We start from the raw sequence: 13,060 nt of genomic DNA, 5'->3' as shown, positions 1-13,060 counted from the left end.
CGCCATCAGTTTTATTTACATAGTCACAGATTTGGGTGTGTCATAAGAAGCGTGCTTCCCACCCACATGGTTCCGGGTTCACTCTCAGTGCATGGCACGTTAGGCAATTGTCTCACCAGACGAAGGTACACTGCAATGATCAATCTACGAACTATTCTGCCAACTCACCACTTTAACTTCAGCAAACATATTGCCTGCTGTTGCTTACTGATTATCACAGGCACAATGAACAGCGGGAATTCAAACAATGACTACGATGTACACGTACGATTCTATTTGGGTGTTCGCCTTCACGTTCGGGGTTCAAATCTGGCCATAGTGGACTTTCCACTTTATCTTTTCCTATATATGTAAATCATCCACTTAGAAAACAGACTTAACAGTTGCAGTTGTTTGGGGCAGAATTTCACTATGAATAAGCAAGCAGATCCAATGGTGACCGTCCAATTAAATTACAACAGAAATATTATACATATCAGATTATACCATCAGCTGTGTTTCTACATTTTTTGATACTGTAAGGATTGTTTGAAGAAAATTTAACTGCCATCTTTAGCCTTTGTCAAAGCCTCTTCACTGATTTTATTTGCAGTCTAAATACATAACAAAACTAAAGCAAATGTACCACTTTCAATTAGTTTAAAAATATACATTAGAAATTTAAAATCTATATAAACACAAGACATATATTGAATCCATACAATTCCTTACTTTGATAATGTCATCCAAAAACCTGAAAGCATAGTAGAAAGTGTATTTCCTGGACATGTCTTTTCAATATTGGTTTCTATATATTTCACTCAGTAATGATGCGGTAATGGACGGGGAAGGATGTTGATTAGAATTGCTTACAGGTGACATTCAGAAGGTAACTATATAATATATAAATCAGATATGTCATATACCTTGTGTGTGCGCGTGGCTGTCAACTTACACATACACCTATATAGATATAGAAGTATATATCTATCTTTATATCTATATATATGTGTGTGTGTGTGTGTATGCATATATATATATACATATATATATATATATACATATATATACATACATACATATATATATATATATATATATATATATATATATATATATATATATATATATATATATATATTATATTGATATATATATATATATATATATATATATATATATATATATATATATATATATATACATATATATATAGGCATACATAAACAACCTAATCTCTATTAAATCCTGCGTAAAATATAATGATCACATTGTTCTCTGAAGTTCTAGACAAATATACATGACTGTATGGACAAATGTAGTTAATCATTGTTTTCTCAATCGGGTCCAGTGTAAGTAATGAAAATCGTCTATACAAAATGTTTGCAGTGCTGGTAAATTGTATTTCTTTTCTTTTATGTTATGCATTAACGTAACTAAATATTCATACACTCACTGGAATCAAACAGGAAAATATACAATGAATTCAAATTATTTACCGTAGGTAAATTCATGCACTTGTCTTTGGCAATAAAACATACTATTAAATTCGTAAGTACAAACAGATCTCACAATTACACACATACACACATATATATATAGATACATACACACAAAATACACACGTACACACACACATATATATATACAAAAATATCACAAAATCTATTACTCAGATTTTCACGTTCCCGTTCGTCAGACAGTTTGTTTATATTCTAAACAAAACCGTCCCTGGTATGTTTAAACCAGTAACTTGCCAAAACTGACTGACAGAATAAGTAGAAGGCTTTAAAAAATGAAGCTTATTTTGATTCATTCGATTAAAAATTTCTCCGATGCGGATTCCCACTGTGGCTGCAGTCTAATAACTGAACTAAGTTAAAGATATATGCATATATATGTATATATAAATACGTATATCTAAATGTACACACATATACACACACAATCAAACACGCGCGGGCGTGTGTTTATGTGTGTTTCATGTATTCAAAATAAAATTATCTCGATATTTTTAACAAAGCAGGATCTTCTGATCATGACTTGAAACTGATTTAGTTGCTACTTCTAGGAAACAGGAGCGAGACCACGTAGGTGGTTTACTCTCATAGGTTCTTTGACTTTTATGGTGTACATAAATAAAAGGCAATACTTGCACAAACGAAGCACTTTCAATTAGACTAGAAATAAATATCGGAATTATAAAATCTAAGCATATACATGACACGTATTGATCAATAGCAATCCTTAGTTTTATAATGTCATCCAGAAGCCTGGAAGCATATTAGGAGGAGTATTTCCTGCACGTGTATAGTGAATATTGGTTTATACAAGTTTTAGTTTCAGTAATGATGCGGCTAGGAAGAGGAGAGAGGGAAAGTTTGTTCATTAGAATTACTTAGAAGTGACACATGTTAGATACATATGCATATAGATTCATATATATATACGTACATGAATACAATTATACGTACACACAAACACATTCACACACATATATACATACATATATATATATATATATATATATATATGAATATAAATGCACGTTTGTCCGATAAAATTAACTGATATGTGCATGGATACATGATTATATAAGTATATATGTATATGCATATATAGTTACACGGCACATATATATACATAAACACACGCTGTGATAACCTCCCTTGTGTTGTGTTGATCGAATATCAAATCAGTGCATTTAATCCGAGATACATTCAGCATACATCTTAACCTACTCTCTCATCAATCACCATGAAACCCGTATAAATCGCTACATCAATTGAATATTATATTTCTAAATGAAATACGGGGTGGTCGCTACAGAAACTCTTTTGATCATTAGACCGATCAATAATGTCTGACCTGGGGCTAAACAGCAGTAACTGCTATATTCACACTCAGCTGCATGCAGAATTGCATTAAATGTAAATTTAATTCTTCAGGACATATGACAAATATAATTGTATAATCGTCGGCCGTAAAAGACTCTTCTCCCAGGTTAATTGTTAAACGGTGGGAAACGCTATAGTGACTTTCTTTCCAATGACACCATATAGTATTAATGTAGATAGATGTTTTTTGTTGTTTGTTCCTTCTCGAGCCATGCCCGGTTCATAAGGGCCGTTTTCCTGATTTTATTGATGTATAGGTTCCCCACCTGAACACGACACTGGTCCGTCGCAAGTGAGCTGCTAGATTCAGGAGGAATTAGGGAGAGAAAGCTGTGGCGAAAGTGTCAGCAGAAGTTCCCCATCTCCTTCTGCCGGAGCCGAGTGGAGCTTAGGTGTTTCGCTCATAACACACACACGTCGCCCGGTCTGAGATTCGAACCAACGATCCCTCGACCGCAATTCCGATGCTCTAGCCATTAGGCTATGTGCCTCCACAATGTAGATAGATATGGTTGATAATGTGTAGGCCTTAGTTTCGTTCTTCATCTTTGAACGAAATTTGAGAGAAGCCGTCATAATAGGTGTGTGTGAGGGGTCGCAAAATTGATTCTCTCTCTGATTTACCATTAGCAAGTGATGATTTATTGCAGCGAACTTGAAAGATAAGGGGAGGGAAGAAAAGGGGAAGAAGGAAGGAAGAAGAAGCCGGGAACCCTGAAGAACGACAGGAACGAGAAGAAAATGAAAGAAGGAGGAGAAAGAGCAGGAAAAGTACGAAACGGAAATGAAGAATAGGAAGGAAAAGGTAAAGGAGGAGAAGGAAGTTGAGAAAGAAGAAAAACGACAATAACAACTACAAGAAGGAGGAGGAAGAGATCATGTGATTTAATTTATTGACTCCGGAATGGTAAATTTGCCAGAGGAAATATATAAGGATTTACTTTGCGTAATGAGATAAAAAAAACCAAGGCTGTGTATGTGCCATTGCTGAACCTTCATTGTTATACACCTTTTGACGGTATATATATCCCCACTGCCCATGTCTGCTGTATCGTCCCTTATATATCGGCCCAAGTGTTGTTGTCGTAGTTGTACTTGTTGCTGTAGTTGTTGTTGTTGTCTTTTTTTTATTTTTCTTAGCGTATTGACACTCCCAACAATACGCAAATCTTGTTGCAACACGAATTTCCATCAGGAATTTTCCAAACCAAATACAAAAACGAAAGTCAAATAACAGTAAATGACTAAATTAAATGTAAAAAAAACAAAGGTTATTAAAGTATTTATCTAACATGGCATCATCTGAGACTAAGGTACATTTCTCTAAGCTACCGTCGGTGTGATGATGATCACTTAATGTCGTCTGAATCTTTTATTGTGTAGTCTAGACTTTTAACACAAACAACAGAGAGGCTTCTGGGAAACCATGAAGAGAGAGAGGGGTACTCAACACCGTGTGACTATATGTGTTTATATATATGTGTATTTCATACAATATCAAATAGCATTCGTGATATACTATTTATCTAATGATTCGATTACTATTAGTGATGTTAGCATAAACTGATAAATGAAATAGTAATGTAATTCTTACATATATTATTAGTCGTTGGTCTATCAAAAAATATTTCAATTTTACTATATTGCCTTTTTGTTTTTCCTTAATTTATATATATATATATATATATATATATATATATATATATATATACATATATGTATGTATGTATGTATGTATGTATGTGGGTGTGCGTGTGTATGTGTATATAAACATATATATATATATGGAAACGTGTATATATATATATATATATATATATATATATATATATATATATATATATATATATATATATATATATACATAGATATATATATATTGCTATAACATTAATAATAATGATTGTGTGTTGTGTTTATGTTTTGGAGGTTGGGTGTTATTCTGATACGAAGTGAAACAATTACAGCTTCCTCATAAAAATAACAAAGATATTTCCTACACAACATATGACAGGTTTGTGATAACGATACATGAGTGGGTTTGTTGATAGCGTTTGGGGAGCAACAAAGGAGTCGGAGAAAGAGTAGGAGAAAAAATAATGAAACCGAATAAACATGTAGGGGGCGGGCGGGGTGTATACCAGTGTATATATATATATATATATATATATATATATATATATATATATAAACATATACAACTACATATATTTATACACACACAAACACACATATGCATATATATACGTTTAGCGATACACACACACCAAACGCTTATATGTGTGTGTGTGTGTGTGTGTGAGTGAGTGTGTGTGTTTATGTGTCCGTGTATGTCCGTGTGTCTGTGTGTGTGTGTGTCTTTGCTCGTGTGTGCATATGTTGTTGTGATCGTGCAATAAACTGTTTTATTCATTTTTTATCTCTTCGTATTAGCAATAATGATCAAAAAGCTAACGAAACGTAAATATAAATTTTATCTTTTGCTAAACTGTTTCCAGTATGATAAGTAATCTAACTACGGCTTGCTTATTAAATGTATTGTCATCAGCCGTGCAAAAGTATAGATATGGACATGAACACTACCACATAGTCTTAACACATACCTTCTGTATGTATGTGTATATATATATATATATATATATATATATATATATATATATATATATATATATATATATATTACGAACATTAGCGTTAATGTTTATTTTTATGTTTAGCTGTAGTAAAAAACAATTTTACATTAATCTCAAGAGTTTCTTAATACTTTTGTAGAATACGAGTGTATTCTTAAACGTGAAATAGTGTTGATAGTGGCTCCCAAGTTTCGGTCAGTTAAGCCATGGTCGGATTCTTCACTGGCCGATACTTCGAAGTCGCTGTCAACAATATTCTTGTATTCCAATTTTATTGACGCACACACACACACACACACATACACATTTATTTATTTATACATATGTGTGGGACATAATTGGTTTTATGGAAGCTCTTTGTATTACTAGAGACACAATGCGAGAGCGCTCAGTCTTGACATAAAATTTTCTCAAAGTGCAAATTTTAAAAATAATTAAAATTCAGTACATTAATTACACTCATTTCAAAGAACTTAAATTCTTTCCTTGTATTCTTGATTTATAATATATTCTTCGATTAGGTTTCTCGTACCGTTTGTTTGTGCGAACTGTTTATTAAATATATATCTATTTGAAAATCTAACCACACGTGCCATCTCAATCGTTGTCATGGAAACGGTTGAAGAAAACCTATCAGTTCATCACCCGTCCGTTGGGTAATGTAAGCGTCTGATGCTTACATATTTTTTAATATTTTCCGTGAATTTTTCACGGGTCCAGATAGTGAATCACACCTGAGTTTTGGCAATGGAATATATAACGTAGATTTTATTCAATATTCTTTCCCTTTCCAAATAGAAAACCCTTAATATTCACATGTAATGAGAAACTACTTTAATATACGCATAAATCTGCTAATTCGGTTTGGTTTGATCACGTCATTACGAGTAAACGTTTTTTTTTTTTTTTAATGCAGTGTCGTTTTATTATTGAAGGAAATAGGGAAGGCAAATTCATCAACAACGAAATGGTTAGGAAAGATATATAAAGGCATATGTTAAATAATCTCTGCAGTTATAGTTCATCATCTATATAGTAGGAGTTTATATTAACGCGTGTATTCGAATGCATACATTGAAGTATGAAATCTAGGTGAAGTGAAACAAAATTTTATATTCGTGTTTTTTTTAAATTTAATCACACGTAGATTTAAACTTCGTTGCTATGATATATATTGATATATATTGATATATATTGATATATATATATGATATGTTATAGATTTCTTATATACAATCGGCACAAATTAATGATAATTTTTATGGTATTCGTAATGAGAAGTAAAAAAAAAATTTTTAATCTTTTCTGTTGCTGTCACAGTTTTCAGTTTTTGTTCTTTTTTTTTTACTTTCTTCAAATCATTTTATAATTTTGTGTGCTGATGTAGTTTGAAATTGGTTTTTGGTTTAAATTACTAAATAAAATGTTAATAGCTTTTAAAATATGTAGAATTTGGGTAATTTTGGCAAATCGAAATTCACAGAAACATTGGTTCCTGTTTCCATATTAACAAGCCAAGCTGTTATCTCTTTCAAAGTACTACACCGACTAGGTATTTTGTTTTTTTAGCCTATCTTCTTTGACGAGTACCTATATTTTAAACTTTCGCTTTTGAATTTTCGCTACAAAAAAAAAATGAATTGTTTACGTGAATTGAACTATTACTGCAGTTTCCAGTTTGGCTTTTCTTTGTTTCTTTTTTTTGGTGTGGGGGGGGTGGGTGGCCAGCTTAATTAATACTATTCTGTATGAAATTTATGAAAGATATCTCAGTCCTCCATCTCCCAAATCTATCTTCAATGTACACGTGCAGCAAACATCCGTCTCTAGTTAAGGCAAATTATGAGCATTGTTTCTCTTTTCATTCATGTTTTATTTGATTTATGCATCATCGATTTATATCGGAAGCAGTAACAATTTTAAATAGACAGGAACGTAAGTAGCTGCTTGTTGCTGAACTAGTTTATGGATGAGGAGTTATTTAAGGGCAGGATAACTAGCTATTATGCCTAAAGCAATAAACTAAATAATTAAACTGAATGCAAGCTTTAGATAATCAAAATTCTTTATAATATATTATCAATAGGGATGTGCTTAAAGCAATGCACTGCTTCATTCATTTAGATATTGACCAAAGATTGTTAAAGATATAGCATGAAGGTTAACTAATAATTATTGCAGAAATTGTTGATGGAACGTTTCTCAACATTGTATCAGCATGATTATGAAATTTCACAGAGTTAGGTATAAAGAGTTGAACATTTTCGATAAACTTTAGACATAAATATAAGCTTCTTCTTATTTCATTGATTATATTCTAATTTATTTGCTCATGTTGTGGTATCACCATCAACATTATGATACAGACTTTACAAATGGGAGACCACACGGTCAATTGATTCACTTGAAATAGAATCTATGACACATAAACTCACTGCTTATTCTATGACAAAATGCAAAAAATATATTGCATAATATAGTATGTAAATCTGAAAAAGAAACAGATTTGTAAAAGCTGGAACGCATTTCATTATAGATTTGCTCAATCAGAAAATGTATCAAGAGAAACAATTGCAAAATATTGAGGTTGTGACAACTAGGATTCGTATCTGAAATGAATGTTTAACAGAAGCCTTCCTCATCATTAGAGTACCCGCATTAGTGTACCATCATTAGAGTACCATCATTAGATTATCACTCCTTGAAGATGTTAAATTATATAGCTTTCTTGCATTACTTTGAGATGCAGACTTTGCGATCTTGTTGAAGTGTGTTCGCCAATGTGTATATAAGCGCATCTATATGTGGCTGTATGCATATATCTGCTTATATGTGTGTACGTGCTATAAATTACATTCTATACACGGTTGTACAATATATTTTCATTTGAAATGAGACGAAAATTTATTGATTAGAGTTATATTTTTATATGGTAATGTAGATTTTGGAAAAATCTGAAGGACTTGTATATCACTTCGAATAAAAAACAACGGCGCATGCGTGATTGAAAATGCTTACCAAGTGCATGTGAAGTAAGAGGTGATGCTTTATGTGAATAAGAAACAACAGAGATTAGCTGACGCAAGTAGGTATGTGTGAATATATATATATATATATATATATATATATATATATATATATATATATGTATATATATACACACACACATCTACGCACAAATTAGTTCGTATTTCGATAGATTTTCAAGATCTAACATTCGTGTACTCATTAAAATAAAAATACACACATATTTAATTACATATATTACATACATACACAGATGAATATTCAAGAATTTATGCCACACATAACATTCAAAATAAAAGCGCATTATATGCTGAAACATCCAGAAAATTCATCCAAAATTTTTATTTCAAATTAAACATATAACTCTCTTCTATGTAATATGCATTACCTCTACATATATAAGTACAAACACACAACCGCGCGCACACACACACGAGTATATATGCATACCTGAGAGTATATGTGTGTGCGTACGTTCGTGTGTGTGTGTCTGTGTGTATCGGCGTGTGTGAGTGTGTGCATGTATGCACCACTCCATATATGCATATATGTGTATATATATACATATGTGTATATATACATATACATACATATGTATACACACATACACACATGCATGAATACATGAACACATATGATTATGCATATATACAAATGGAGAAACACATTCACATGCACGCCTACTCCACACATTCGAGCTATTAATGAGCTTTTTGACGCAATCAAAATTTTAGCTAACAATAACTTTGTGTATTTATGTTTAACTGTTTCAAGCTATATTTCTCAATTATTCTTTGAAAACACAACACACCCAATTATACGTTCTATTGATAATAAGATTGGCATCAAATTTCCGTTCATATTTTCTCAAGATACTGCTTGGCATCAGTGCAAGTTGTGAAATAATTAACATTAACTCATACACACATATATAACTGTCCATGCATCTAAATGTATATATATGTATATATATATATATATATATATATATATATATATATATATATATATATATATATATATATATATATGCGTATGTGTATGTTTGTGTCTTTGTGTGTGTGTGTGGATGTATGTATATATAGTTATGTGTGTATAAACTATATATGTATGTATATTTATATTCCTATACACATACATGTTAACGTTTGTAATTTAATTGGAAATTGAAAATGTATCTTTATTTTTGTTTCATTTTCGTTTATTTTTCGTGAAACGTTTCCCACATGAATGGCTTTTTTCTTCTTTTATATCATCATTCTTCACTCAATTGTCTTTGTCTGCATTCACTTGAGATATGTTATACGTTTTGCTAGTGTATTTATGTTTTCAAAATTTCAATCACTCTCGGCATATTCCACACGTTCTTTCTTATGCGAACACTCACATTCATGCTGACACACGCACAGATTTTTGTAAATAAACACTTGTAAGATAATACCTCCCGTGAATAATATTGTTTTACTCTGATTTTCAAACCTGAGCACACATACAAAACCGATTTTGCGCGCTCCTGTTTACGATGATGCATGTTCTACTGTGTACGTGTTCGGTGTTGAAGTTGATTTTAGATTGATGACGTGTAAGTTTTTAATTATATAAATTATAATGTTTCAATAATTGAGGTAGGAATGTCTTTACATTCTATGAATATTGGTGGTAATATATGTCAATGTGTGTGCATGGTGTTTGTATATATTGAACGTTGTATATATTGGGTAGGAAGCTTCTCTGCTGTGTGGGGACGGGCATGTCATAGAATACACTGAACGTTCCCTCTACCTATTCTACAACAGAGGTTGAGGTAGGATTTGCACTCCGACCCAGTAAGACTCTCGAGAGCAAAAGTACCCAAAGTTATGAGTTAGAGTATTGTTGGCTAGTGAAAAGTTGTCATCTATCAGGAGCAGGAAATCACCAGCAGAAGGTGGATGCAGTGACGCGCTGTTACAGCGTATACCTCCATACCACAACTGCTCTCTCTCTCTCTCTCTCTCTCTCTCTCTCTCTCTCTCTCTCTCTCTCTCTCTCTCTCTCTCTCTCCCTTTATATATATATATATATATATAAATCTTATATTGCCGTTCAATACTCGAAACAAGTAGGACAACTGACGAAGTGTCGTTCTTTATGTTACTTGGATTGCTTTCCATTTGTCTCTCTTGTTCCTTGCGTACGCATCCTTATTTTCTCATTTCATACTGTTTACGTCTTGTGACGTCACGTAGCCATATACGCATATCTATACACATATATATGTATGTACATATATGTATGTATATATATATATATATATATATATATATATATATATATATATATATATATATGTGTGTGTGTGCATCCATGTTTTTTGTACACTTACTTTATATCATGTATTGAAGCATGTGATATCTTTCATGAAAATATTTATACCTCTATTGTATTTCACGCTTCTTTTTCTCAGTTTCTTGCATTGCTTCCGTTTGTATCTTAATAATACTCGTTCGTTATTCACTCGCTTTCATTTACAAAACTAATTTGATTTTAGTGATTATTCTGAGTACACATCTTTGCATTTCCTATCTCCAGAATTACGATGCCTTTAAAACACATGATTAGCACTTTACTAAGATTTCCTTCGCAAATATTGTTTTTTTTGCCTTCAACACAAAGCTTTTCAAAATTGTGGAGAATATTATAGCATTTTACTTGTTTACGTCCTTTTTATTTGCACCTGTTTGTGTTTCAAAAGGAGTTATTTTATCATGCTGTTTTTCCTTTCCTTTTTTTCTCTTGTACCATATTTTCTTTTTAGTCTTTATCGTAAATAACTATCAGAGCTGAGAACGAAATATGCACGCAGGTATAGAGTTGTGATTAAGACGTTTGCTGTGAAATAATGCCGTTTCAAGATCGATTACGTTACGAGGCAACTTCATCAAATCGGAACAGCTATAGATTCAAGCCTATGTGTGACACATATGCACAGACGTGGCTTGCTTCCGAACCACATGGTTTTGGGTTCAGCCTCATTGCGTGGCACCTTGGGTAATTGTCTTGTACTATAGCATCGGGCCTAGAAAATCACTGTGAGTGGATTTGGCAGATAGAAATAGACAGAAGCTCGTCGTTTATATACGTATATGCATATATAATTAATATATAATTCGTGTGTGTGTCATTGTGGTTGTGTTTATCCCTCCACCATCGCTTGACAACAGATGTTGGTGTGTTTGTGTCGCCGAAACTTAGCGGTTCGGTAGAAGACAGAGCTAGAATAAGTTCTAGGCTTACAAAGAATAAGTTCTGGGATCGATCCCTTCGACTAAAGGTTGTGCTCCAGGATGAAAGACTAGCTTCACCGTTCAAGCTGCTATTAAGACAATTTCTTGACTCCAATTAATTCACTTTATGTTACACAAAGTATAATTAACCAGTACCTGGGAAACAAGAGTTTGTGAAGCCAACAATGTTTTTCCGGTGCAGTAACTCGAAAAATAGCAAGTAAAAAGTAATAAAATTTGGTTGCTAATACTTACAAATCCATTTTGTGTGTGCATTGAAGAACGCTTTGCAGAATATCAAATACAAGTATGGATGGCGTTTGATTTGTCCATAATTGCAGACTGCAAATTTCGGAACCACGATAAAGGGATTCGCCCTTCTACCTAGTGTTTATTCCAGGGTGTAAGCGAGGTGGAATCATAATTGAAGAGCCCAAAATCAAGGTGTGAAACTTTTAAATGAATGTTATTTGAATATGGTAATGAAAAGCACCAAAATCTCGTAATGTGATACAGGTTCAAATAGCATTGCACAACGGGTGGTTGAATATCACAGGAAAGAGGAGAAAAATTTAAATGATATTTCTGTGCAGTTTTACTTTAAATATTTTGTACACCACATAATTATATATATATATATATGCAGGTGAATTTTCCCCTTAAGCGCCAAGATAAATTGTCCACTGGATTAGTAATTGAAGAAGATTTGAGTTCACGATTTCCTGAACTCATAAATAATAACAACAACAACAGCAACTACTACTACTACTACTACTACTACTACTACTACTACTACTACTACTACTACTACTACTAATAATAATAATAATAATAATAATAATAATAATAATAATAATAATACTAATAATAATAATAATAATAATAATGATAACAACAACACTACAGAAATGGAACGATATTACAAGGCAGGGACTAAATCAAGAGCTATCTAAAGCTTATATGTGGAAGTAACTTGGGCGTGATAAAATCCCAAAGCAGTAAATTAATAGCCTCGCATCATTACAATGTTTTTTCTGATATCATCTAAACAAGCTCGGATTAGGGATAACAAACCAACTACCTAAAACGAGTGACACAAAAAAAAACTACAGCCGATTATTTGCTTGACAAGAAGGGTATGTGTAAAATATTTACATTCATTCTCATCGAAGGGATGTACCGATTTCTAATCAGAACATCTTTCCTCTTGAACAAAATGGGTGCAAAAGAAACTTATACGGCTCCAAGACAAGCTATT

This window comes from Octopus bimaculoides, chromosome 22, assembly GCF_046866305.1.
Source record: "Octopus bimaculoides isolate indiv1 chromosome 22, ASM4686630v1, whole genome shotgun sequence".
Classification (NCBI taxonomy): Eukaryota; Metazoa; Mollusca; class Cephalopoda; order Octopoda; family Octopodidae; genus Octopus; species Octopus bimaculoides.
This window is presented reverse-complemented; position numbering follows the sequence as displayed.